General features: G+C 46.7%; 1 protein-coding gene across 1 annotated transcript in view; it reads left to right on the top strand.

The window, feature by feature from the left end:
* Positions 1-19,034, top strand: part of LOC309657774 (uncharacterized protein) — a gene marked incomplete at its 5' end in the record, with an annotated part of 102,173 nt that extends 83,139 nt beyond the window's left edge. The window contains one exon of the mRNA XM_082455648.1: positions 1,356-19,034. The remainder of the gene's footprint in view (positions 1-1,355) is intronic.
* Positions 19,035-27,899: the final 8,865 nt, after the last annotated feature.

Genomic DNA, 27,899 nt, shown 5'->3' with positions numbered 1-27,899 from the left:
CCTTCCCCACTGGGCTCTGGGCTCCCCCTTCTCTTCAATATCCCAGGACACTTGCTGGAGGTTGGAATCTGCTGTGTATGAAAAGGCAAGGGTGCCTTCTTTTTCTTCTGAGTAACCCCTCTCCATTCCTGAAGTAAGGAGGCTGAAGCAAAAAGGGAAGTGGCAGGGGTCTTAAATGAGCCATAGGAGAGCCCTTGGGGACTTGAGGAGGGTGGAGAGAGACATGAGGGAGAGGGGAAAGGGAACATGATCAGCCCCCAGACTCCATCCTGATGGCTTGGGAAGGAAGAGCTTGGGTTCTTGCAGAAACGGAGGGACGCTTGCCTCCCATCCCCCATGTCGATCCACTGGGAGGTGCTTTCAGATCCAATAATTTAAAACGCTAGTTCTCATGAATTCTTAAGAAGCAACTAAAAAAGTAGTCTCCAAAAAGCCTCCTCTCTTCCCTGGCATCCTGTTTTTTTGGGGGGCATGGGATGTTCCATTAAAAAAACAGAATGAGCTTCAGAAATAGCGTGCAGAGTAAAGGGCAGTCTAGCTAGAGTGCTGAAGCCCTGTAGGGTGTGGAATCTATTATTCACTCACTCATTTATCCAAAATACAAAATCGGTGCTGACTTTGTACAAGTTGTTGGACTGGGGCTGTGGGAGGCACAAGGGGTCTCCTCATGGGGTGCGAGAACGATGCAGACCCATCTTCCGTTGGTTCATTTATTTTATTTTATTTATTTATTTTTGGCTGCTTTGGGTCTTCATTGCTGTGCGCGGTTTTCTCTAGTTGCGGCGAGCGGGGGCTACTCTTCCTTGCAGTGCAGGGGTTTCTCATTGCGGTGACCTCTCTTGTTGCGGAGCACCGGCTCTAGGGCGTCCGGGCTTCTGTAGTTGTGGCTCGCAGGCTCTAGAGCGCAGGCTCAGTATTTGTGGCGCACGGGCTTAGCTGCTCTGCGGCATGTGGGATCTTCCTGGACCAGGGCTCGAACCCGTGTTCCCTGCATTGGCAGGCGGATTCTTAACCACTGCACCACCAGGGAAGTCCTGTTTGTTCATTTATTACCACGACTATGGGGCAGGCACTGTGTTTGGGTGCCAAGCACAAGCAGATGCAGTTTGAGTATAAAGCAGAATGTGAGAAGGGCTGTGAAGGAGGGAAGGGGGCTTCGGAAGAGGCAGCATCGCTCAGCACTGCTCCCTCAGCTCTGAGCAGATGCTCAGGTCCACATCCTTCTAAGCTTTCCATGGGCTTGCGGGGGCCCATAGGGATGGGATCATTTGGCTTCAAAGTTACCCCAAGGCAAAAATAAATGATGAGGGACTTCCCTGGTGGTACAGTGGTTGAGAATCCGCCTGCCATTTCAGGGAACACGGGTTCAAGCCCTGGTCCAGGAAGATCCCACATGCTGCGGAGCAATGAAGTCCGTGCGCCACAACTACTGAGACCGCGTGCCTAGAGCCCCTGCTCCGCAACAAGACAAGCCACCGCAATGAGAAGCCCACGAACCGCAACAAAGAGTGGCCCCCACTCGCCACAACTAGAGAAAGCCTGCGCGCAGCAACAAAGACCTAACGCAGTCAAACATAAAAAAAAAAAAGAGAGAGAGAGGAAATGTTGAGGCAGTTTTGGGGAGCCCAGGATGAAAAAAAAAAACCCTTCTCCTCTCTCACATATTGTAAGTCACTCTCTCTTTCTCTCGAACCCCTCCCCCACTCCCTCCCGCTCTCCCTTCTTTCCAAGAGATCAGCACATTGCAAAGACAGGTTGTTGAATATTTTCTCTCTCATCACTAAGAAGGCCTCCCTGCTGGGTGTAATCAAGAACCATAAACTCGCCTCAAGGCTGAGTCGGTGTGAATCCAGCCCCGCTCCACTCGCCACGATTCAGACACGCTCGGGCCGGCTGACAGCAGCAGTCAGGCCAGGCTGTTCTCCCGGAGGGCCTGCAGCCAGGGGGGCTGGTCTCTTAGAGTCTCTGGGCTCTGTAATGATGGGGCATGGAATTCAGGGCATCTCTCCTGAAAGGTCAGGAAGGAGAGGAATCGATGCCTGCAGACAAGGAGTCAGGGCATTGACAAGTGCGGCAGGCACTCCTCGACCTTCACCCCAGGTCCCTAGGTCCCCGGGGAGAGGACACAGGGGGCAGGATGGCCTCTCAGTCCTGGCAGTGATTTCCAGTGGGCCGCCCGACCAGATGGAGTGGCTTCTGTCTGATTTTCAGAACCATCTCTTTAATGGTGGAAGAGGGTGTGGACCTAGTGTTGCTCCAGAGGGCTTCGACCAAGTCGGGGGCTGGGGAGGCTGGAACGAGGGGAGAAAGTGAAGGATAAACGCCAGGGAAGCCGGGCTGCGGACTGCTCAGCTGCTAAGGGTGCCATCCTGCTCTTTGTCTGAAAATCCATTAGCTGGATTGGGAATAGTCTGCAGATGCAAAGCTGGGGAGGAGCCCTTCCCACCTTCTCTTGATTTTCTACGTTCGATATGACCTCTCCAGTGTCACTGCCACGGCCTGAATCCCTGGGCTGGTCACCCTTCCTCCCTGATCTCTGTATGTCCACCATGAACTTTCATCTGACTGTAACTTCCCCTTCCTAAAGTGCTTGCAGGCTGCCCCATTGCCCGAAGAAAATGAACCATGGTGAATATTCAAGATCTGCACCCAGTATTCCTTTCTGACTCCCTCCTGCCCCCCACCTCCAGGCCCCCAGCCGGTAATCTTTCTGGATACCCTGCAGTTTTCCAAACATATTTGTTTTTTTTTACCTCCGGGCCTCTGCATTCCCCATCCTCATCCTCCCTGCCAGGCAGGCCCCTTCTTCCTCATCTTTAATGAACATCTCCCTGTCCTTGCAGTCTCAGCAGAAATGTCCCCGCTTCTGAGAAGCCTTCACTGGTCCCCTAGGCAAAGGTAATCCATTCTCCCTGGGCAATTTGCACATTCAGCCCTTAACATCTGTACTATGATTGTGTCCCTCTCCCCACTGGGCATGAACTTCTCCTCGAGGGCTGGGACTGAGTCTGATTTAGCTCTGTGTGCCCAGGGCCCAACACCTAGTTTGTTGGGATGAATAAGATCAGGAGTTTCATCACCGAGTTTCAACATGGCTCTCTGTCTGTACCTGCATACCTGTGTACCTGCGCAGGCATGTGCACACACCCTGTCCACACTTCCCCTCTCCATACTCCCAACCAGATAGGGAGCTCCTTGAGGGCAGGATGGAGTCTTGTTAGTCTCTGAAGCCACACATGCAAAGTGGTTATTGGTAAAGATTTGGGGAACTGGATTTGGATTTTGCTAGAATGGATGAGCTCAGGCCCTGCTTGGGAGATGCAGGGGTTCTCTCTGCAGGGTTGTCATTGGTGGTGATGATGTGCTTCCCAGGAAGGGTCTGGGGGAGTCCCTGCGCAGGGCTTGGATGCTCAGCCTTCATTGGGGAGGGGTTTCCATCCAAGCTTGGAGGGGCTGCTGACCCAGAATCTGTGGGCTCAATCCCCATAGGGTTTTACAGACCCACACTAGCTAGTGGGCGGCCAGCCCCGGGGCTTTTCTCCCAGGGCTGCCAAATACTGTCACTCTCCAGGAGAGAAAAGGTAGCGTCGGCCCTGGGGCAGCCTCCTTCGCCTCTCTTGGGAGGCCAGGGCCAGGAACTCAGACGAAGCAACAGTTTCCTCCTAGGCAGATGGCATGCCCACTCTCCCGCCTTTACAGAGGCCACAGAGATCTTGCGCACCAGCTTCAGGGCTCTCATAACTCTTTCAAGACAATCACTTTATTTATATGAGTTTGTTTTAAAAAACCCACAGACGATCCACTGTGGGGACCTCTCCTACTGCCTCAGCTTGATTCTCTCCTATCCTCCAAGTCCATAACTCTTAGTCTTTTGATTCTCCCAGTCCACAAACTATAAAAATCTTATTTCTATAAGGTCTTTTATGGTTACCGAGATAGTCAATAGTGTCATTTTCATTCATATCATTCTGCAGGGAAGTTAGAGGAAACGAACCAGACAGAGGAGAGCTATAAATAAGGCTCAGCTACACAGGGCCCCAAGCGGATTCTGCTGCGTTCTTTTAAAACGATGCATGCACAAAACACACACACACACAAAAAATATACACATATGCACACAAGTATGTGCCTGTGTGCCACTTGTGCAGAGATAGGAGTACACGAGCTCCCCCATGCACACAGATGTATGCACCATGCCTGTGCACACACACATACACACGTGTGCATGCACACGCTTACACAATTTGTCAGGCTTAGAAAAAAAGCCATTTGTGGAATTTGCCCAGCTTTGAAGGGCCAGGAGCAGGCGGCCGCACTTCCTCTGGGGAGATGGAGGGGGACTGATGCGGGCCAGCCTGGAGAATATATTCCAAAGCCATGAACCGTGGGATTGGGCACCCAGCCACCCATGAACTCCTGGGAGGGAGCTTTGGATTTCCCGCCAACACAGGAGTCTGTGGGGTAGCCGCTCAGCCAGCACCAGGAATGGCCAGGCAGCCCACAAGGCTCCCTCTGACTGTCTGTTTGTGTCATCTGAGAGCCCAAAACCTCATTCCTGGAGGACAGCCAGCCGGCTTCACGATTCTGATTTGCACCTAGCTGCCACCTGCCCACAGCCTGCCACTGCCAGCGGTTTTGCCCTTAGGGCAGGACCCCAGAGGGAGAGCCCCGGGCATGACGCTGGAGCAGAAAGCAGGAAGTCTCCGGTAGAGGGAGAGCTGGCACGTCTGTGTGCTGGGGTGAAGGCAGGCAGCCCAGACCCGGACAAGCAGAGATGGAGGAAGCAGACCCAGGCATGGGGGCGGACTGCCAGCCTTCCTCAGGTAGGCATGGCCAGGCCTCAGTCCTCACCCCAGGGAGCAGGCTGGGAAGGACGGGGCTGTGTGGCCGGTGCCAGAGAACCGTGCTCTCCTCGGAGAGCTCTGGGCTTATAGGCCAGGCGTGGAAAGGAAGGAATGGCCACTGGCGTTAGGAGGCGGGGGTTCTGAGGCTAACTCCACACTGTTGCCGTGTGTGATATCCTCCAAACGCCTTCCCATCTGTGAATGTCCGTGCCCCCAGTGAACCATAAGGAGGGATGCTCTCTCAGACCCCTTCTCATTTTGGAGATGCAGATGGATTAGCTGCACTCCAGAGCCTTAGGGCAGGTGTATCGCCTTCATTTCCTGTCTGCAAAATGGGCACGATAATTGTTGCCATTAGCAACATTCCAGGGAGGGCATGAGGCTGGGCAAAGGTCCAGGAGTTCGACTGAACTTGTTTGGGAACTGGTGCATTTGGAACTTGTAAGGGCTGCAACCCAGCAGGGGGCCTGAGATGCTGAAAAGCCTCTCCTCCCACCCCCAGCTTTCTCCTCCCTCTTTACATCCCACCCCCAGCACCCCCTAAACAGCTGGGAACAGAGCCCAGGGCTCTGAGCTCAGGCCTTAGAATTCCTCTATTGCCCCTCCTGCCTTCTTCAAGGGAACTATTAATTGTAATTGAAGCCTCCTAAGTTAAAAGGCGCACACAGATTTAAGGATTCTTTCATCCCAATTACACATCATTTCTGGCTGCACTTTAGTGCCAGGCTTTTATCTGTTGTTCTAGGGAATCACTTATCGGCCAGAGCAGCGGACTCCACATAGATTTCTTCCTGATTATGTTTAATGGCAAATGGAGAGTTAACCGGTCTCCCTCCCATGAGCTGTGTCTGCAGTTTCCCCAGTGCAGCCTGAGAGCGGCCCAGGGGAGCAGGAGGGTATGGACCAGGAAAGCCATGGGGACCTCCATGTCCTGGACTGGTCAGTGCAGGGTTCGGAGGGGATCCATGTGGCTCAGGGGGGCTGAGGGGGAATTCTACCCCAACTCTCCAGGTGACCCAAGTGCTCCTTTCCGAAGGCTGATGGCAGCTATTTGTTTATTCCGTGCATTTTGCAACTATAGGCATCTGGGGTGTGTCAGGTCCTGAGCTGGCATCATCTCCTCACTCGCATCTGTGTGCGCCCAGCTGCCAGAGGCACTGTGACACCCACATACACACACTCCCAGGAGCATGCACACACACAGAATCAAAGAAGCCTACACACACACAAACACAGAGGAGCGAGCACACACATACAGTATTCATAGACACATACACACACATTCACACGCTTACAAAAGCACGCACAGACAAGCACTCACGCATACCCACAACAACACCTCCATACACAAGGACATACTCTATTTGCACTGACCCCCCCCCCCCACTCTTAGCTCCAAATACACTCTCAGCTCAGTCCCACACAGGCACACAGTTTGACTCTTTATTGTCACGTGGAGACTTCTCTGTCTGTCATTCACAGATCAGGCTGTCATAGGAACTTGGAATGGATCTTGGAATGTCAGGTGACAGGATTCTAGAGTCAGGCCCTTGTGCCACAGAGCCCCCTGTGTCACCCACTTCCATTGTGTCCCTGAGCCCCACCTCATACCCAATTGGATTGTACCGTGTCACGGAGCTCAGCTGGCTACTCAGTCCCAAGGTTGTTACTCTGTCAATTTCAAACTCAGCATGTCCAAAGTGGAACTCCTGGTCTCCCCCAAACTTGCCTCAACTGCAGTCTTAACCACCTCAGCTCTTGACAAGTCCTTCCTTCCACTGCTCAGGACGAATCACTCTGATTCTGACACCAATTATGATGTGTAGGTTTTCTTTTTTTCCCGCACCACCAAGCAATTCTCTGATACCAGCTGGATGTCCTACAATTCAACCCACTTCTGACGCTATCTGCTGGGAGACAGCATCAGGTCCACAGGTTAAGGGCTCAGTCCCATAAGACCGCCTCCACTTCAGATGCCAATCGCTAGTCCAGGTGGTTACCTGTGCTTCTGACCCATCAATTCTAAATCACAAGTTCCCACAACCTCCTCCTTGTGTTCGAATAATTTGCTAGGGCGGCTTACAGAACTCAGGAAGCCAGTTTACTTACTAGGTTACCAGTTTACTTACTAGGTTACCAGTTTACTGTGAAGGGATTTAACTCAGGAACAGCCAGACGGAAGAGATGCACGGGGCAAGGTATGGGGAAAGGGCTTTCATGCTATCTCTGAGCACCGCTCTCCTAGTACCTCCAAGTGTTCACTAACTGGGAAGCTCTCTGGACCCCATCCTTTCGGGTTTTCCATAAGCATGATTGATTAAATCACTGGCCATTGGTGATTGAACTCAATCTCCAGCCCCTCTCCCCTCCCTGTAGGTGAAGGGGGAGGGTGGCGGGGGACTGGAATTGAAAGTTCCAACCCTTTAAATCACGTGGTTGGTAGCCTCCATCCTACCTAAGGGTTTTCCAAAAGTCACCTCATTGACATAACAAAGGACACCTTCATTGCTCTCAGCACTTAGGAAATGCCAAGGGTTTTAGGAACTCTGTGCCAGGAATGGGTACCATTATTATAAGAAATACCAACTATGGATTTATTATAAATCACAATATCACAAACGCCTTGGCATCATCCTGGACTCTTCTCTTTCTTTCATTTCCTACATCCAGTCCATCAGCAAATTCAGTTGGCTGGGTTTTAGAAATACATTCCTAATCTGACCACTTCTCACCACCTTCACTGCCTCCGCTAAGACCTCTACTTGTGTAACAGAGAAGAACAAACCTGACTCCATATTGGATCTATTCCTTTAGCTTTACCCTTTACGCTCTGTTGCCTGTGCTTAGTCATGCTGGCTCGGCACCTTTTGTAAAAGAAGGTTGTCTATAGCCTGAAATATACATGACAGCCCATTCTCAAGGCTCTGACCTTTAAAGGTACAATACTTCTCCATTCACATAGAGCTAAAAAGTTGCAGAACAGAGAATAACATTTGTCTTGTTGGAGGTTTACAGAAACTTTGTGGCCAGACCACCTGTGAACAGCTGTAAGAACAAAGGATTCCTGAGCCTAGAAGGTTGCCACAACCAGACACACCCCCTTTCCTTCTAGCAGAAAAGAAGCCTGAATTCTAACTCAGGGAAGATGGTTCTTTGGGATGCTACCTCACCATCTTCTTGGTCTGTTGGCTTTCTGAATAAAGTCGCTATTTCTTGCCCCAACTCCTGGTCTCTTAATTTATTGGCCTGTCGTGGGGTGAGCAGTACGAGCTTGGACTCGGTAACACTTGGTTTACTGCAAAGACCTCCAAATAGGTTGGCTTGCTTCTGCCCTTCCACAGCAACCAGAGGAAGTTCCTTTCCTTTTTTTTTTTAAAGATTGTTTTTGATGTGGACCGTTTTTAAAGTCTTTATTGAATTTGTTACAATAGTGCTTCTGGTTATTTATGTTTTGGTTCTTTTGGCCTTGAGGCACGTGGGATCTTAGCTCCCCAACCAGGGATCGAACCCGCACCCCCTGCATCGGAAGGCGAAGTCTTAACCACTGGACCACCAGGGAAGTCCCCCAGAGGAAGTTTCCAGTCAGAAGTTTCATGCAGTTCTCTATTCCTTTCAGAGAAATGGTTGAGGACCTTGCAGTGGCTGCAAGTCTCCCTGTGACCTCTCCCCTTCCCCACCCCGTCCTGTCTTCTCCTACTTTCCCTCCTTCCCTTCACTCCAGCCACACTGGCCTCCTGGCTGTGCTCTTGCCTTTGGGTCTCTGCTGTTCCCTCTCCTCCTAGAATGCTTTCCTTCCACATCTCTGCTTGGATAACCCCCTTTCCTTCTTCAAGTCTTTGCTCAGTTATCACTTCTTCACGAGATCACCTTGACTATTTTATTTAATGCTCCTATCTGCTGCCCCATCAGCCCCTACCCTGCCAAAGGCCCTTATTCCACTCTGGTTTTCCTTTTTTTCCCCACAGAATGTAGACTTTCTGTCGCAGGTTGGGTGCACCAGGAAACAGACTCTCATATAAGTTTGCTTGCAGGATGTCTCTTGGAGGAGTTCTTCCTCTGGGGAGGAAGGAAGCAGAACTGGGCAGAGGGAAAAGCTGGATTGTCACAAAGACCCCAACTGATCCCATGTGGAGCTGGGGTGACACTCAGAGTTGCTCAGCATTGAGGCAAGGGCATGGGGGCCTTTATGACCACTTCTGGCCCAGATGTTGGATGTGGGGAGTCACCTTGAGGGGAACAGAGCTGTCTTCTCTAAGGGCCATTCTGGAGGAGAGGGACTCAGCTGACTGCCATGGGCTACCAGTACTCCTGGCAGCTGGGGAAGTGACCGCCTCCGTTCAGATGTGGGAGAGCTGGGAGCCATACTGCAGCATGTACCTCACCTTTCAACATACCCAAACGAGGAAGTGTAATTGTACTATAGTTATTGTCTATATCTATCTCTCCTGCTAGAAAATGAGGGCCAGGAGGGAAGGGCTCTCTGTGGGCATAGCTCCCTGACGTTTCCTAAGTGCTTTTAACAGTTTTGGCCCACAGTAGGCTCTTCCTAAATATTTGCTGAATGAGTGAATGAGCCTGCCCATTCTCCACGTTCTGCTTTTCTCAAGGACAGTGAGCTTCCAACCTTATTGGAATCACAATCGCAGTTCTGCTGTCAATGAGGTGTGCAACCATGGGCAAGTTGTCTAACTTCTTGGAGCCTCTGATTCTCCATCCGTGAAATGGGATAATAGAAATGCCCACCTCACAGGGTTTGGAGAGGATGAAATGAGCTAATGCTTGTAAAGCACTTAGCAGGTACCTGGAACAAAGTTGGTAATCAATAAATGCTGTTGATGATGCTGTTCATGCCTTGGACTCTTCTTGCTTTGGGTTGCTGCCAGGATTCAGATCAGACTTAAAGACAGAGCTGAAACCCCAGTGGGGGTACCTTGACCTTCCAGGTATACAAGGAGAGGTGGGATCTGTTTCTGCAAGTCTGATATTCAGAGCTCAGTTTTCGGCGAATGAGTGTAGAGATCTGCTCATAAGCTGATGGCTGGAATCCCCACCTCTGGAAATCTCAGTGTGTAACTGAGTGTGCATAAGTGTCTGTATAATGTTTGTATGGAGATAATGCAGGCCGTGCTCAAAGACGTACATTCCTAAAGGATCATTCGTCTCAGTTATTAGGCCCACATAGGAAGCCAGGCATTAGTGGGGTCTGGAGAGGTCAAGACGATTATCTCCCCTTCCCCACCTTCCGCTCACCCTTTGCCTCCTGCATGGGCTCCTCCCTCTTTGCTCTCCTGAATGATCTTGCTTCCCAGTCTCCAGTGACCTTGTGGTCAAATCCAGTGGACCTCCTTGATCTCAGCAACAACTGATACTGATCACCACTCTCCATCTTGTGTTGCCTAGGATCACTCTCTGGGTGTTGTGGGAACTGGGGGATGGCCCCAGGCACCACCCCCTTGGGATTGAGGTACTCACCCTCCCAGTCAATGGGAGCGTTGGTGGCCAAGAGCATTCCGTTGAGTCTGTCCCCAGGAATTGTCTTTGGTCCAAGGGAATGGTCTCTCCCAAGGTTATGCCCCTCCCTGGAGGCAGTTCGAATTCAATCACCGAATGATGGTTTTTGCCTCATTTGGGGACATCTCTAGAGGGTTACAGCTGCTCTAGAGATTTCCGTGGATTTGACTGAGGTTTCTGTTGCAAATGCATCAGAGTTTATCTTCTCCCTCTGCCCAGTCCTGCTGCCCTTCCTCTTTCACAGATGTAGATGTAGGTGCTGAGATCACTGCCCAAGAAGCCCCCTGCCCCCCGCCAGCCCCCGCATGCACATCTCCATCTTCGATCTGTTTCTAGGGAACCTGACCTCCTACTACAGTTGGTGCTAGGAGTGGTTCCTAGGAAACAGACTCTCAAGTGGGAGTTTGGAGTTGTATCACCCCCTGGCCAGTTGGTAATGAGAACCCCGTCGTTGGTAGTAGGCAGAAGTCCTAATAGCCCCTGACACGCTCCAACAGTGCAATTGTTCAAACTTTTCCCAGTGGTGAACTGGGACGGGCACTGTTGGAAGGGAACACACTGGTAGGAGGAGTATCACGGACACTGGAGAGGCTCAGAGGAAATCGTAATGATAAAGACTACGGAATTAGACGATTGTTGCTGGGGGGCTATCAGCGCATTGGAAAAAGACGATGAAGGCTGAGGGTGTTTCATCACCAATTTGAGGTGAAGTGTAAAAGCCAGAGGGCCTGCTTGCCATCGATAAACAGACTTTCTTCTGCAGCTGGAGGGCAGAAAAAACTGAAGTTTGGCCCAGGATTTAATTATGAGAGTAGCAGATTTCCAGAGAAAATTGAATTCTCAACATAGCAAGTTGGCTATGCCTTGATTGGTCAGGGCTTTGATTGGGAAGGAGTAGGGCTCTAACAGTTGGGACAGGGACATCTGGGCTGATGAACCTGAATGCCTCCGAATGCTGGGTCACGCCGAGCCCTCTGAGGCAGCCGAGTGTCCTTTCTTTCCCACTTGAGGCTAGAGCTCCCCGTGCTTGAAGAGGATGCAGAGGCTTCTACCTCGCAAGAAGCCAAGCGTCATGCAACATCCTGCCCCTTACCCTCAAGTTCTACTCCCCCTCCCCTTCTGGCAACCCAACAGAACCTGCCTGCTAAGGGAAGGAGTCGCTTCAGGACTTGGCCAGGCTACACTAGCAGGTGCCAGGTGTTAAACTTCATTTCTCTCCTGCATCACTGGCAGTCCCTCTGCCTTTAGTCTCTGCTCTGCTGGTCCACCTTCCATGCTGCCAACAGAGGAATCTTTCTAAAACATATCTCACCACGTCTCTGCCATGCTTAGAACTCCTCAGCAGCTCTGCATTGCCTCTGGATGAAGTCCGCATGTTGGGGCTCAGTGTTGCTTCATCTCTTACCTCCTCTTTTACGTATTTTTCTTTTTGTACCTGCCGTGAAGGCTACCACCTCTGAGCCTTTGGCTTTGCTGTTTCCTCTGCCTGGAAACTCTCTCCTTTTCCTGACTTCCCCAGGCACTTTCCTGTCCCCCTTCAAGTGCCACTGGATCACCTCCTTTGGAAGACACTGTGTTTGCCTCCCAGCTCCCCTCTTCAGGGCTGGCACCTCTGTCCTCGGCTACTGAGAACACTGGCTCTGAGAGCTTACAGCTGTTTCCTTCCGTGGGAACTCTTCTCAGCTACAGAAGGCACCTTGCCTAAGGTTATGCCCCCCTGCCGGGGCCAGCCCCCAGCCAATGCTGACTGAGGAGGGGGGTAAAAAGATGCAACCACATTGCTGGTCAATTGCTAGCTTCTGTACTTATTTATAGGTTTATCGCTCCAGAGCACTCCTCTGCTTCTTCCACCCCCATAAACCCCTTGCAACATTATTTCAAAGTCTGTTCCCAGAGAACCCAATCTAAAATACCTCTTAGGGTAATCCTAGATCCTCTTTCTCTGGGCTCCTTTAGGACCATGCATATACATCTGATGCTGTGTGGTTTTCACTTACCCATTGCTGTGTAACAAACCAACCCAGGACTTAGTGGCTACAAATAATACTTGACTTTTTTCCTCATGACTGGCCTTGACTGGGCAGTCCAGCTCCATCTGGTGAAGTTTAGGTCACTTGTGTGGCTGCACTCAGCTGAGAGCCCCACTGTGACCAGGCTGTCCAAGATGCCGCTTATCCTCCAGGGCCTCTCTCCTTGTGGCCTCTAATCATTTAGTAGTCTAGCTTTGGCTTCCTTATAGTATGGCAGCTGGGCTTCAAGTGGGAAGACCTGGAAGCGACCATTCCTCTTAAGACTCGGGCTTAGAAGGCTGAGAACCTCATTTCTGCTGCATTCTACTGGTCAAAGCAAGTCACCACCAGGCTGGCCTGATTCAAGGGGAAGGGAAATAGTTTCCACCTGTTCATGGGAAGAGCATCATTTGTGTCTAGGGATAAAAGGGAATAGTCAATGACCATATTTGGAAACTATCAACCACAGCATATAACAGTCATTATGCTGGGAGCTCCTTGAGGGCAGGGATTCAGTTGTATATTCACTACTCCTAGCCAGGGCACTTCCAGGAGACATCAGAGATTTTTGGTGACAGAGTGAGCTCAGTATTCCTCAGGCTGTGTTTGGTCCCCATAGAGCCTGGGGAAGGGGTAAAGAGGTAGTCGAGCCAAGCCTTAGGCTGTCAGCTGCCTCTATTGGAACATCTCTTTAATTTCCAAGAGAACAGATCCAAATGTGTCTGGGAGTCTGTTTCTGGGCACAGACTCTGCCCTCTGGGGCATGAGTGGGGCACATTTTATTCATCCACATGGTTGCACAGGGCCCAGGATCCAAACACAGATTAATAATTAAGGCTCGTCTCTCCTCTTTCTTGTCATTGTACATTTAGAGCATGTGGAAGTCATTAGCGTTGTTTGTCAAATATTTCGGCTACGCACCTGCTGAACACATGGAAGGATTGTACTTCTTGGCCCTCCTGTGGTTGGGTGCAGCCTGGTGATTAATTTTGGCCAATGAGTTGTGAGCGGAAGTGACTCATGCCATGTCTGGGCATTTAATTGCTGTGTGGAGCTCTCTCCAGAGTTCCTTCCTTCTGCCTCGGTGACTGGCAATGTTGGAATTGGTGTCCGCTCCATTCAGTCGGGTGAGGAGCCACGAGCAGAGCCCCAGCTGACCCATGATGTGCAAGAGTAAGAAATCGTCTTTGTTGTGTGAAGCCACTACCATGAAGGGGTTGTTTGTCACGGTAGCATGACCTTGTAGCCTGACTGATACAGGGTCCTGGCTTGACCCAAGCTAGCTGAGCTCATCTTAGATCTACCTTATTCCAGGTAGATCTGGAGTGGGATGGGGGCAGGGCTCTTTGGAAAGAACTCACCGTCAGGGAAGGAGGAATAGCTGTTGGAGTGGGGACCTTAAACACAGGCCACCTAACATAAGAAACGAATTCTAATGAATTCTAATGAATGTGTTAGAGTTATAAAGGCTTCATGTTAAAATTGAATGGAATAAATATTCAGGAAAGTGGGAGCATTTTAAAGATTCCTACCCCTTTCTCCTCTCCATATATATATTCTCCCTCTCCCCCCACCCCCATCCCATCACCTCATTCACTGCTAAGTCTTTGAATAGTTGTCTTAAAGGCAGAGTGATTTGAATGCCCAGACATTTGCACATGGGCTTTCCTTCTGTGGCTTTCTTTATTCTAGTTCAATGTCTCTCTAACTTTGGCGTGCCTAAAAATTCTTGTTCATCGTTCTGTAAACAAACCCATAGACACTGGACTTTATGAGTGGTTTAAGAGTTTTTCAAAGGGACTTTTGACTCTACGCAATTCTTACCTTATGCACAGACTTCAAAATCTAACCCCTATGTAAAATGAGATTCCGTTGTTCAAAACCAAAAGAACCTTGCAAATTTCATGAGACACTGAGAGCACAAGATGTCAGCAACAGCTGCTCTCAGCCCATTATCCACCCATCACCCAAATCCTGTTGATTTTACACCCATGGTCTAAGCCTCCATCGGCTTGTGCCTGGATTACTGGGAAGCGTTCCTCGCTTGTCTTTTTGCTTCTCCTCTTGTTGTTTCCAGTCCATTATCTACAGCGCAGCCAAAGTGATCTCTTCCAAACACCAAATTCCTCCTTCACTGGCCTCCAGTAAGTCTTCCCCAAATCTTGAATGAGGTCTTAAGGCCCACAGGGCCTGGCCCTTGCCTGTCTCTCCAGCCTCATTTCATGGCAGCCTCCCCCTTGGCCTCTGTGATCCCTCCACGCTGGCCTTTCACTTCCACCAACACTTTCATCTCTCTCTCCCCCCATCACAGAACCTTGGCACCTGCTCTACCATCTGCTTGGAATGTTCTTCCTCCACCCTCTCTTTTTTGTCTGGTTCACTCCTGCTCGTGTTTCAGATGTCAGTTCAAGTGTTATGTCTTCAGAGAAGCATTTTTTAAATTGAAATATAGTTAATTTACAATGTTGTGTTAGTGTCTGGTATACAGTAAAGTGATTCAGTTATACATATATATATATATTTTTCATATTCTTTTCCATTAAGGTTTATTACAGGATACTGAATACAGTTCCCTGTGCTATACGGTAGGACCTTGTTGTTTATCCATTCTATATATAATAGTTTGCATCTGCTAATCCCAAACTCCCAATCCAATGCTCCCCCAACCCCACCTCCCCCCTGGCAACCACAAATCTGTTTTTTATGTCTGTGAGTCTGTTTCTGTTTCGTAAATAAGTTCATTTGTGTCATATATTAGATTCCACTTATAAGTGATATCATATGGTATTTGTCTTTCTCTTTCTGCCTTACTTCGCTTAGCATGGTAATCTCTAGATCCATCCATGTAGCTGCAAATGGCATTATTTCATTCTTTTTTATGGCTGAGTAGTATTCCATTGTATATATGTATACCACATCTTCTTTATCCATTCATCTGTTGATGGACATTTAGGTTGCTTCCATGTCTTGGCTATTGTAAATAGTGCTGCTATGAACATAGGGGTGCATGTATCTCTTTGAATTACACTTTTATCCAGATATATGCCCAGGAGCGGGATTGCTGGATCATATGGCAGCTCTGTTTTTAGTTTTCTGAGTAACTGCCATACTGGTCTCCATAGTGGCTGCACCAATTTATTGTACATTCCCACCAACAGTGTAGGAGGGTTCCCTTTTCTCCACACCCTCTCCAGCACTTGCTATTTGTTGACTTTTTAATGATAGCCATTCTTTTTATTTTTTAAAAGTTAAAAAAAATATATTATTATTTATTTTTGCTGTGCTGGGTCTTAGTTGCGGCATGTAGGCTTCTTAGTTGCGGCATGAATGTGGGATCTAGTTCCCTGACCAGGGATCGAACCTGGGTTCCCTGCATTGGGAGCATGGAGTCTGACGCAGTGGACCACCAGGGAAGTCCCATGATTGTGGTACCTCACTGTAGTTTTAATTAATTAATTAATTAATTTTTGGCTGTGTTGGGTCTTCCTTGCTGCTCGTGGGCTTTCTCTAGTTGCGGTGAGTGGGGGCTACTCTTCCTTGCAGTGTGCAGGCTTCTCATTGCGGTGTCTTCTCTTGTTGCCTAGCACAGGCTCTAGGCGCGTGGGCTTCAGTAGTTGTGGCACGCAGGCACAGTAGTTGTGGTGCACGGGCTTAGTTGCTCTGCAGCATGTGGGATCTTCCGGACCAGGGCTTGAACCTGTGTCCCCTGCATTGGCAGGCGGATTCTTAACCACTGCGCCACCAGGGAAGTCCCTCATTGTAGTTTTGATTTGCATTTCTCAGAGAAGCAGTTAAACCAACTCACTCTTTATTTGCTCTCATACAGTGGTTTGCTTTCCTTCAGAATATTTATGTCAGTTTATCATTATACACTAATTTATTTGATTATGTGTTGCAAAATTGCTTCTTCCACTAGAATGTAAGCTCTAGGAGAGCAGGGGCTATGACTTCCTTGTTACTCTTTTATCCCAGACCATGCAATAGATGTTTGGTGCATGAATGATTGAATGGTGCTGATAGTGGTGCAGTGATAGCAGTAGTGGCAGTGACATTGATGCCAGTGGTGGCACATCCATTTCTCACTCTTTTGGGCTATTGTTTGCTCTCATTCTTGTGTGGCCTGAGAAATAGGAGTTAACCTCCAGGTGCAAAAACCAAGACCCAGCAAGTAGACAAGACTAAGGGTCAGTGGGTGGCCGAGTCAAGGCCAGAATCAATCTTCGAGACTCCAGATACTGAATACTTTCTCAGACAGGCTACTACTTCTTGGCCTTGACTCTGACAAAACAGAAGATGTCTTCTGAAGTCTCCAGGGTGGATAATTTGTAGGATACAGATAGCACAGTAGCATCTTTTACAAACAGTCCTCTTATCTCTCCTCCTCTTTCTTCCTTTTCCATTTTCTCTTCTTACTTCTCTTCCTTTTCCTTTGATTCAAAAATCTCATTATTATTATTTTTTTTGGAAAAAGATGAGCATGGGTAAGAGTTTTTGAAATGTTGGTGAGAGAATAAAAGAAACTGGGCAGAGCACAGCCTCGCCCAAACTGCGGGGCTGTTGAGGACCCAGGTGTGGTATGAAGGCTGAAAGTTCAAACTTTGGGAAATATATTAATGTTGGATAATTGTTTAATGGTCTTTTGGGGGCTTTAGGGCCTGATCATATCTTTGTGGGTGGGGGCTGAGATTTCTCTGGGAAGGGACTGGTATTCCCAATTTCAATCATCCTGGGAGAAGGTTAATCCTGAAGAATGAGGAGGTATGAGGTAGAATTTAGATTTAAGGGAAAATTTTCCTCCTATTTCTGGAAACTTGGGTCAGTTTGTCCTGGATTCTAAGGCATGGAGGTAACTAGAGCATTATATTAGTTAAGGTAAGGCCAACTGCTGTGAGAGGAAACCCTTAGCATCTCAATATTTTAACAGAGTAAAAATGATTTCTTGCTTCCAAAATAGATGTTCCCAATCACTGGTGACTTTCTTCCAAGTGGCAATTAGGGACCCCCTTAATTCTGTTTTGTGACTCCCATATGTTTAACATGTGACTCCCATGGTTATCATAGAAATATTAATAGAAAAACTAACTGGGGTCTGATTTCAGCATAGCTTGAGCAGGGGAATTCAGATCCTGCTCCTGATGGAAATAGCTTATTTACCCGAAGAGCAGCATGAACTGTGGATATGTTCCAGTAGGAACCATGGTTATACACATAGAGGTGAATCCTGAGGCTTTGGGCTGGGGTGGCGGTGGGTGGGAATAATAAGTCTAGACTGGGGAATGTTTACTGATATAAGAACACTTTCCTGGGAGTTAGGATTTAACGTCTGGCAAGGACACTTCGAACCAGTGCTAACATACTTCAGGGAAATCTCCATGAAGCTTGGACATAATGGTGGCCTGCAGTAAACTAGGTGGAGATGGTGGAATTGCCTTGGAAGCATATTGAGGAAATGGTCAGAGGATTTAGAGATGTGGCCCAAGACTATGAGGCCAGCTGACTATGTCCTCTGGAAGGGTCCAGAGGATATTCCCTTCACTAAAGTAAGAAGGAACGAGCTAGTCAGGGGTATAGAGCACCAGTGAGGATCTCAAGGGTGGTTATCTTCTGGAGGTGAAGGTTAATGGTAAGACATACTGCCATGGAACTGGGCTCCCTGATGACAATGGGGATGATAGTATTTTGGAACAGCAGGGGCCACGTGCCAGCAGATAACTGATAGAGGAAAGGTGGACTTGTTTACCACAAGTAGCAAAGTTGCTAGAGGCCTTGACCCAAAAGGATCTGTGCTGATAGCTAATAGACCATGTTCCTAGGGGCTAGATAGATGGGCAGCCAACAAGGGTATTGCTTGACTAATGTAACCAAAAAAAAAAAAAAAAAAGATCAAGAGCAGGTGAACAAAAGACTTAAAGACTTATGACAGCTTTTGCAGTAGACAATAATGAATCTTTTCCCATTTTTCAGATCTGAGCCTCTTGTTCAGAATCCACTGATTGAAGGGGGACCAGTGGCCATTGAGGAAAGACCCTGCAATATCGCTTCGAGTATATACAATAAATATTTTCCCACTCTTCCTCTAAAGAGACCTACAGCTACTTTTCAGGGTAATGTTGGGAGAAAGGAAGAACATAAGCTCTTTTGAAGATCATTTGATTTAGGGTCTGACCTGAGAACCTAAATGCCACAATGACTCCCATATTAGAGTTAGGGCATAGCTTACCTCTGACTCTTTGTTCATTTTCCTGGTTTCTGAATGTAAAATTCGTGTAAAATAAGTGTATAAGTTCTGAACATTATGGTCAGAAGCCCAAGTGGAGGCCTTTAAAAGTACTCTCCAACTCCTTGGCCGAGATGCTAACTTTGAAGCAATTCCAAATCTTAGGTGGCATTGTCGAAATTAGTGCTGCCATCAAAGACGTAAAGGATTCAGGGTTGATTTTCCCCATCAGATTCTCATTCAATTCATCGGTATGGCCCCTGAAAAATCCAGACTGGTCACGATGGTGGCAGTGAGAGCCCCAGTTGTAGCTGCTGCGCTGGAAATGGTATCTTTACTAGAACAGATCAACATAGCCTTTAGCGTTTAATATGCAGCATTTGATCTTTTAAATTCACATCAGGAAAAAGGATTAGAAGCAGTTTGTATTCACATGGGAAGGACAGCTAAATATATTCACTGTCTTACTCCAAGGCTATGTTAATTTTCTCACTTTCTGTCACAATATCATCAAAAAGGACCTCGATTTTCTTGACATTTCAAAAACGTCATGCTGATCTACTGTATTGGTGGCATCATTTTCATCAAACCCAATGAATGGGAGGTGGCAAGTACTCTGGATGCCCTAAAAGGAGAAAAGCGTGTCAGGAGGGGGAGATAAGCCCTGCAAAGATTCAGGGCTGGATACACTGGTAAAGCTTTTAGAGGTATTGCTCCTTGAGTATCCTTCCGCTGAGAAAGAGGTACAGTGCTTGGTGGGCCTCTTTGGAGTTTTGAGGCAATGTCTACCACAGTTGGAAGTAGTGTTCTAACCCATTTATTGATGGGCTTAGGAGGTTGCCAGTTTTGAATGGGTCCTAGATCAAAAGAGGGTTCAGCAGCAAGTCTGGGCTGCAGTGTAATCTGCCTCACTGCTTGGGCCATGTGACATGATAATTACGATATTGTTAGAGGCATTCATGTTAGAGTCTGGCAAGCGCTATTAGGAGAATTATGGAGCAAGACCAGGTCTTCTGTAGCAGAAACTACTTGAAGCTTGAAAACCAGCTCCTGGAATGTTAGTGGGCCCTAGCAGAGATCGACTACCTGACCATGGACCACTAGGGCACTATATGGCCAGAGCTGCCCATCATGAGCTAGATAGTATAAGATCTGAGTCACAAGGTTGGGTAGATTCATCAGCAGTCCATTGTATAGGGGAAATGGTACATATGAGTCAGATTTGAAAAGGTCAAGGGGGCACCAGTAAGTACACTCACAGGTGCATTATCCTCCCACGTCATCTGTCTTTCTTGAGCCAACACCTTCCTCTTGGCTTTGATCTACCACCTTGTGAAGAGAACTCATGACCAGCTGATGATGGAGAAGGAAAAATCCTGGGTTGGTTCACAGATGGGTCAGCTCAATATGTTGGTGGCCCTAAAGGACAGGGTTGAGAGAAAGTCTCTCACTAGGTAGAGCTTCAAGCAGTACAGTTTGGTTGTCAGCTTTTTATGGAGGTCTGAGGTCAGTGTATACATATTCTATTGGGCAGTGGTGAATTGCTTGACTAATTGGTTGAGGGCCTAGAAGAAGCTAGATTGAAAGATCAGAGATAAGAAGTCTGGGGATAAGGGGTGTGGATGGCCCTACGGGAATGGACACAGAATTTTCAGATTTTTTTGTCTCACATGAATACTCACCAGAGAGTATCCAGTGTATAAAAGGCATCAAACAAATAGGGGACAAGAAGACTTCTAAAGGGAATGGTACTTCCTTGTAGTGTTGTTTGCAGGATGAGCTCTTGGCTCTGGTCAGTGGTCAGTGGTCAGTGGTGTTGAGGTAGCTGCTCTGGCAGGCAGGTGAATGGGTGTAAACCCAGAGGGTAGCAGAGAGATGTTTCTCCCTAGACTGCCACTCTCAGGACCCCATGCTCACTCTACTTAGAGCACACTGGTGTACTTATAGCAGGCTTCTCATTGGTGTTTCTCTCCTGTGTGCTATTTTCCAAATACCACCTTTTGGCCCTAAGGCTCTGTAAATGAAAGAAAATGTAATTTACTATTTGAAAAAAACCCCCTAAATGTTGGATGTTTCTGACATCCAGCCTCTGTCCTCAGCCATGCCACCTGTGCACAAAAGGCCCATGTAAAGAGTAGCATGGTGGTGGGGATGGAGGCTATGCATAGGCCTAACAACATGGGCTACCTCTCACTAAGGCTGATCTAGCTAATGTAGCTGCTAAATGTATGACCTGTCAGCAGAAGAAACCAACAACCTCAGAACACTCAGTATGATACTGATCCTTGTAGCAAATGACCGGCTACTTGATGACAAGTTCCCCTGCAAGAGGCAGCAATTTGTACTTACTGAGAATGACAAATACTCTGGATATGGATTTGTCTTCCCTGCCTGCAGTTCCTATTCCAGTACTACTGTCCAAAGGCTTACAGAGTACTTGATTTATTGACCTGCGATTCCACATAACATCATCTCAGACCAAGGGACCCACTTTATAGCAAAGGAGGTATGACAATGGACACCTGACATTGAGATTCATTGGTCCTATTGTATATCATATCACCTGGAAGATGCTGGCTGATAGAATACTGTAATAGCCCCTTAAAAACGGAGCAAAGTGGCGGCTTGAAAAATAGTACCCTGCAAGGTTAAGATTCTGTTTTTCCAGGATGCAGTATATATATTACACTAATGGCCATTAATTGATGTTGTGTTGCAATAGCTAGAATATATGGATTTGAGAACCAAGGGGTGAAAGTGGGATTGGGCTCTCTCACCATCCCTTCCAGGGGCCACCTTGAGGAAACTTATGCTTCCTGTCCTAGAATCTTAAGGCTCTGTGCGACTAGAGGTCCCCTAGTCCAAAAGGGGAAAGAGTAAGGATTCCACTGAACCTAAAACAAAGACTTCCAGCTAGTCATTTTGAATTCCTCATGCTAGTTGACCAGCATACAAAGAAAGGAGCTAGGGTTGCTGTTACATAATGGGGGCAATAGGGAATAAGTCTAGAACTTTTCTACTTCCTGTGAACTTACCCCATTCTCTACTTTTCTTATGCTCCTTGGGACTACTTCCTGCACTCAGGTCCATGTCTCAGGGTGTGTTTTGTGGGGAACAGAATAAGACAGTAGGATTTTAAATTTTGTCCTAAGTGCAATGAAACCTCCTGAAGCATTTTATACAAAGGTAGTGCATGATCAGATTTGCATTTTAGAGAATTGACTCTCGTGGCTGTGAGGAGAACAGATTGGAGGGGAAAGAGTGGACAAGGTAGTCTGGTTTGGAGGCAATGCCAATAGTCCAGACAAGAGATGGTGGTGGTCTGGACTCATATGATGGTGGTGGTAGAGATGGAGAGAGGAGTAAATGGATATTTAAGGAACAGAATCAGTAAGACAAGTGTTCCGTGGATCGGTTTCAAATCAATTTGTTCAGCGCTTACCCTTAGTGCATGCACACATGTTTGTCTGTGCACTCATTGTTCTCTCTAAGGCCAGTCAGCGGCTCTAAGACATGCCCAGCTTGTATTTCTTGTTAGTAGCTATCTTCTGGGAGGAAAAGGCTGTAAATGTGCATCAAAGACCTTTAACATTGGATATTGAAGCAATGTGATGCTCAAGAGCACTGTGGTGGGACCTTCCTAGTTTAGCCTAACAGAGAGAGACTGTTCTCTTCAGCAGAGCAAAGACTCTGGGCTCCAGCTCTGTTTGAGCCACCCTTAAGGGCACCCCTGCAAAGCTCTTGAGTCCCAGGGCTCTGGTGTGTAGCTGATAATCGCTGCAAAAAGCAGGAGTCAGGACTGATTTACGGAACATGGTGGCAACCCTTAAGGTTCCCAGAAAATACTTGGTAGAGGAGATACAAGGAAGTAGCGCGGAAGATAACTCTTTGAAAGACTGGATTTCTTGCCATTAGTCAGCTGGGGGGCTTCAAGTGGTCAAAGTAATGTGACTGTATGTGGACTCAGGGGCAGTCAGGGTATGCTGGGCCAGGTGAGAGGTGGAGCAGAGTCTGATGATTCCCAGGTTTCTGGCCTGGGTAACTGGTTGGTGAGGTATTGAATTCAGTTTTACATATGCTGAGGAACACCAAAATAGTAATGTTCAGCAGTCTGTTGAATATATTTGTATTTCTAGTGTCTAAAATAATGCCTGACATGTTAGGAACTCAATAAATATTTGTTCAAACGCATTAGTTAAATTTTTCTCCCCAAATTCCCCCAGCAACACCTAACCTCAGTGATAGGCCAGTTGTTGTTACTTTCTGTTTGGGATAATTTAGTCTAAGTGAGGGACTAGTTAGCTAAAGTCCAAGACCTCTTACTGATGGAGCACAACTTTGGACAGTCTCCACTAAGCACTTGGCTCACTGAAGCTTTATTTGGATACTCAAGGCCGTGAAGACCTAGGGATGGGAAATGAAGACCCACATGCATCCTAGGACCCAGCTTTTCTGAATGAGGTGGTGATTGTGGGATGAAGGTGGGGTAAAGAAGGCAACTTTCTCCTTCTGGATCAGGATCTACTGTATCCTGATTATAGAAGTTATAAGTTAGGCTTTGGAGTTGGATAACTTGAGTTCAAGTCTTCACCACACCATTTCCTAGCTTTGTGACCTTGGGCAAGTTATTTAACCTCCAAACCTTATTTTCCATATTTGTAACATGGAGATATTCATGTCATCTTCCTTATAGTGTTGTTGTGAAAATTAAATGTGATAAAACGTATATCAGTTCAATGTGTGGCACACAGAAAGCATTCAATAAATGCTATTAATAATAATTCAACAATCAATAATACTACTAATCATTTTTATCTGTATTGCAATAGCATGCATTCCTTATATTCTTACTTATGAGTAAGGTGTCATTATTATTCCCATTTTATACGTGGGAAAGAAGAGACTGGAGAGGTGAAATGACTTTGCTCAGCCAAGAGTATGGTGAAGCTGAGTCAACTCATCAAGTCTTCTGACCCCAGAATCCATGTCTCCTGTGACTCATTTCATGGAAGACTTAGGTATAGTTGAGTGAGTCCATCCAGCCCATTCCAGCAGCAATGCCAAAAGGTGAGACTCAAGTTCTAGGAGACAGGACATACTGGACAACTCAGCCAGGGATGCATATGTGTGTGTGCATGTGTGTATGTTGGAGGGTGAGGGTAAAATAATGAGACATCTCCCCTAAATCTCCAAGTCCTTAGGAATCCCCAATTCATAGATGGCATATTTCTATTCTGTTCTTTCAATACCCTTCTGAGACCCCCCTACCTTCATCTGTCTTTTGAAAAGCTCTGTTCAATGAAGCTGAGTTCAAATGAAAGAAAAAAATCCTTCTTTCTCCATGGGTCTCTGTATCCCACTGTCCAACCTGAGTCAACTGAACAACTCAGGACCTGGGAGAAATCTGAGATCAGCATAGCTAGATTTTAGTTTGGATTCTGGTACTCTAGGACTCTGAATAATTCCTTTTCTCTCTCCGGGCCTCCATTTCTCTATCAGCACCAGATGGGGACACTCCGTAATTCAATGTTGCACCCACATCTCCTACTTCTGGGGGAAGGAGGGAAGGATCGGGCAGTGGCATCAATCTCCTTCCTGGGATGGCTCTTCTGAGCTCTATATTTCTTCCCTGTACTGACCAGGGAATTTTCCCCTATTGATTGCTTTCTGTAATCGAGCTTAACAAATAGAACTTCCCTCAAATGATTCTTCCAACTAAACTGATAGAAAGCTAACCTTGTTATATTTATTGACAGAACATTGAAATAAATATTATAGGTCTAGAGGGAATGTTTCAGCCCATTGATTTTTTTAAGGAAATAATAAATGGAGCCTATTCCCTTTGGCATATTATGCTGGGAATAATCTGAAAAAATGCTTAGCTTGTTCAACACAGAGCTTAGAAACCCTCCTTTCACTCCCTATGGAGCCAGGGCCCTTTGCATAAATCTGCTCTGGCCCAGACAATCAATTTTTAATTTTAATTATTTTCAAAACTCGTTTATTATTTGCTTGTTCTATGAGTTGGAAGCTTTACTTTCTTGGTGAGTTTATAGCCACGAGTGGTCAGACCTCTGGTCTGGGTCTGGAGGCATGACATTTCTTAGTTCTACACACCAGAGAGGAAAACTCACCATCCCTTTTTCCAGGGTTCCTTGTTTGAGAATAGGGGTCTGCGAATGGGGCCCGCTACCTATTTTTGTAAATAAAGTTTTATTGGAAAACATTCACTCTCATTGGTTTGCATGTTGTCTGGGGCTGTTTTCCATCACAATGGTAAAGTTGAGTAGTTGTGACAGAGACCAGATCACCCACAAAACCTAAATTATTTACTGTCTGGTCCTTTACAGAAAAAGGTGGCCTACGCCTGTTCTAGATTCCTCTCTTTCCTGCCCTTCTAGATGAGACCAGCATGCTTCACCCACTCACTTGGGGGTCTCTCCTCAACCAAGTGGCTACCATAGTGATGACGTTAGCCAATGCAATACAGTGCTTTCTATGTCCCCAGCACTATCCTAAGGACTTTATATATATTATTCTTCATTTCATCCTCACAACAACCCTAGGACGTAGGACAATTATTAACCCTCTTTTAAAAATGAGGGGACTTCCCTGGTGGTGCAGTGGTTAAGAATCCTCCTGCCAATGCAGGGGACGTGGATTCGAGCCCTGGTCCGGGAAGATCCCACGTGCCACGGAGCAACTAAGCCTGTGCACCACAACTACTGAGCCTGCGCTCTAGAGCCCGCGAGCCACAACGACTGAGCCCTCGTGCCACAACTACTGAAGCCCGTGCTCCTAGAGCCCATGCTTCACAATAAGAGAAACCACTGCAATGAGAAGCTCGCGCACCGCAACGAAGAGTAGCCCCTGCTCGCCGCAACTAGAGAAAGCCTGCGCGCAGCAATGAAGACCCAACGCAGCCAAAAATAAATAATAAATAAATAAATAAATTTATTAAAAAAAAATGAGGAAACAAGACACAGAAAAGTTCAGTAACTTACCCAAGGTCACACAGGTAGAAAATAGCAGAGCTGGAATTTAAATCCAGGCAGATTGGCTTGAGAGAGAGTGTCAGAGGTGGTGGGTTCTCAGAGAAGGTCTAGGTTAAAGTCCCTAAAGTACAGATGGGGAACTGAGCCCTGAAGAGAGGTCACATAGTCGATAATAAAGCTAGAGGTAAAATCCGGATAACAGTTCCAGTGTCTTTTTGTAGTTATTATTGCATTGTTCTGCTCAGCTTCTATTTATCAAAGCCAGGAAGGGGAATTCAAAGGCCCTTAAAGCAGACTTCACCTCCCTACCCCTCCAAGACTTTTAGGGTTATATTATCCATGACACCACTCATTACTTCTTTCTCACTGTCATCTGTTCCTTTTACTCTCCCATGTTGGGGGAAGAATTTGGTACCTGGCTCAAGGGTTTCTTTTCTTGGGCAGTTTCAACATTCATTCATACCACAGATATTGCTGAGTACCTAGAACACACTGCCTTCAGTGATTTGCATGGTCATTAGCAGCCCTGTGGGAGAGAATTTAAACCAAGTTATAGACTCACATATCATTACAGGTTTGGGCTACATATAGGCCCGTCTTTTCCAATGAAAAATCATTCTTTGACCCTTTGTCCTCCCGGGCTGTTACCACAGCTTTGACTTTCCATTCAAAGCCAGATTGATTGGAGGAATTTCTACTCCATCACTGACTCCATGAACTTCCCTCTCATTCACTCCTCAACCCACTCCAATCTGGTGTCCATCCAGAGCCCGCCACTGAAACTGCTCTAAGGAGGCCTCTAATGATCCCCAAATTACAAGGGCAAACCTTCCAGTCTGTATCTTCAGGATCCTTCTTGCCTTTGAAACTATTGACTGCTCTCTTCTCCTTGAAATGTTTCTCCCTAACAACACTCTCCTGGCTCTTCTCCTATCTTTCCAGACACCCCTTAGGATCCTTTTCTGCTTCTGCTTTGTGTGCCCTGTTACATTTTTTTTTTAATTTTTAAATTTTATTTTATTTATTTTTTTATACAGCAGGTCCTTATTAGTCATCAATTTTATACACATCAGTGTATACATGTCAATCCCAATCGCCCTATTCATCGCACCACCACCCCCAACCCCCGCCGCTTTCCCCCCTTGGTGTCCATACGTTTGTTCTCTACATCTGTGTCTCAATTTCTGCCCTGCAAACTGGTTCATCTGTACCATTTTTCTAGGTTCCACCTATATGTGTTAATATACGATATTTGTTTTTCTCATTCTGACTTACTTCACTCTGTAGGACAGTCTCTAGATCCATCCACGTCTCTACAAATGACCCAATTTCATTCCTTTTTATGGCTGAGTAATATTCCATTGTATATATGTACCACAACTTCTTTATCCATTCATCTGTTGATGGGCATTTAGGTTGCTTCCATGACCTGGCTATTGTAAATAGTGCTGCAATGAACATTGGGGTGCATGTGTCTTTTTGAATTATGGTTTTCTCTGGGTATATGCCCAGTAGTGGGATTGTTGGGTCATATGGTAATTCTATTTTTAGTTTTTTAAGGAACCTCCATACTGTTCTCCATAGTGGCTGTATCAATTTACATTCCCACCAACAGTGCAAGAGGGTTCCCTTTTCTCCACACCCTCTCCAGCATTTGTTGTTTGTAGATTTTCTGATGATGCCCATTCTGACTGGTGTGAGGTGATAACCTCATTGTAGTTTTGATTTGCATTTCTCTAATAATTAGTGATGTTGAGCAGCTTTTCATGTGCTTCTTGGCCATCTATATGTCTTCTTTGGAGAAATGTCTATTTAGGTCTTCTGCCCATTTTTGGATTGGGTTGTTTGTTTTTTTAATATTGAGCTGCATGAGCTGTTTATATATTTTGGAGATTAATCCTTTGTCTGTTGATTCGTTTGCAAATATTTTCTCCCATTCTGAGGGTTGTCTTTTCGTCTTGTTTGCAGTTTCCTTTGCTGTGCAAAAGCTTTGAAGTTTCATTAGGTCTCATTTGTTTATTTTTGTTTTTATTTCCATTACTCTAGGAGGTGGATCAAAAAAGATCTTGCTGTGATTTATGTCAAAGAGTATTCTTCCTATGTCTTCCTCTAAGAGTTTTATAGTGTCCAGTCTTATATTTAGGTCTTTGATCCATTCTGAGTTTATTTTTGTGTATGGTGTTAAGGAGTGTTCTAATTTCATTCTTTTACATGTAGCTGTCCAGTTTTCCCAGCACCACTTATTGAAGAGACTGTCTTTTCTCCATTGTATCTCCTTGCCTCCTTTGTCATTGATTAGTTGACCATAGGTGCGTGGGTTTAT

This window comes from Balaenoptera physalus (assembly GCF_965194825.1).
Source record: "Balaenoptera physalus genome assembly, chromosome: 1".
In the NCBI taxonomy this organism is placed as follows: Eukaryota; Metazoa; Chordata; class Mammalia; order Artiodactyla; family Balaenopteridae; genus Balaenoptera; species Balaenoptera physalus.
This window is presented reverse-complemented; position numbering and strand designations above follow the sequence as displayed.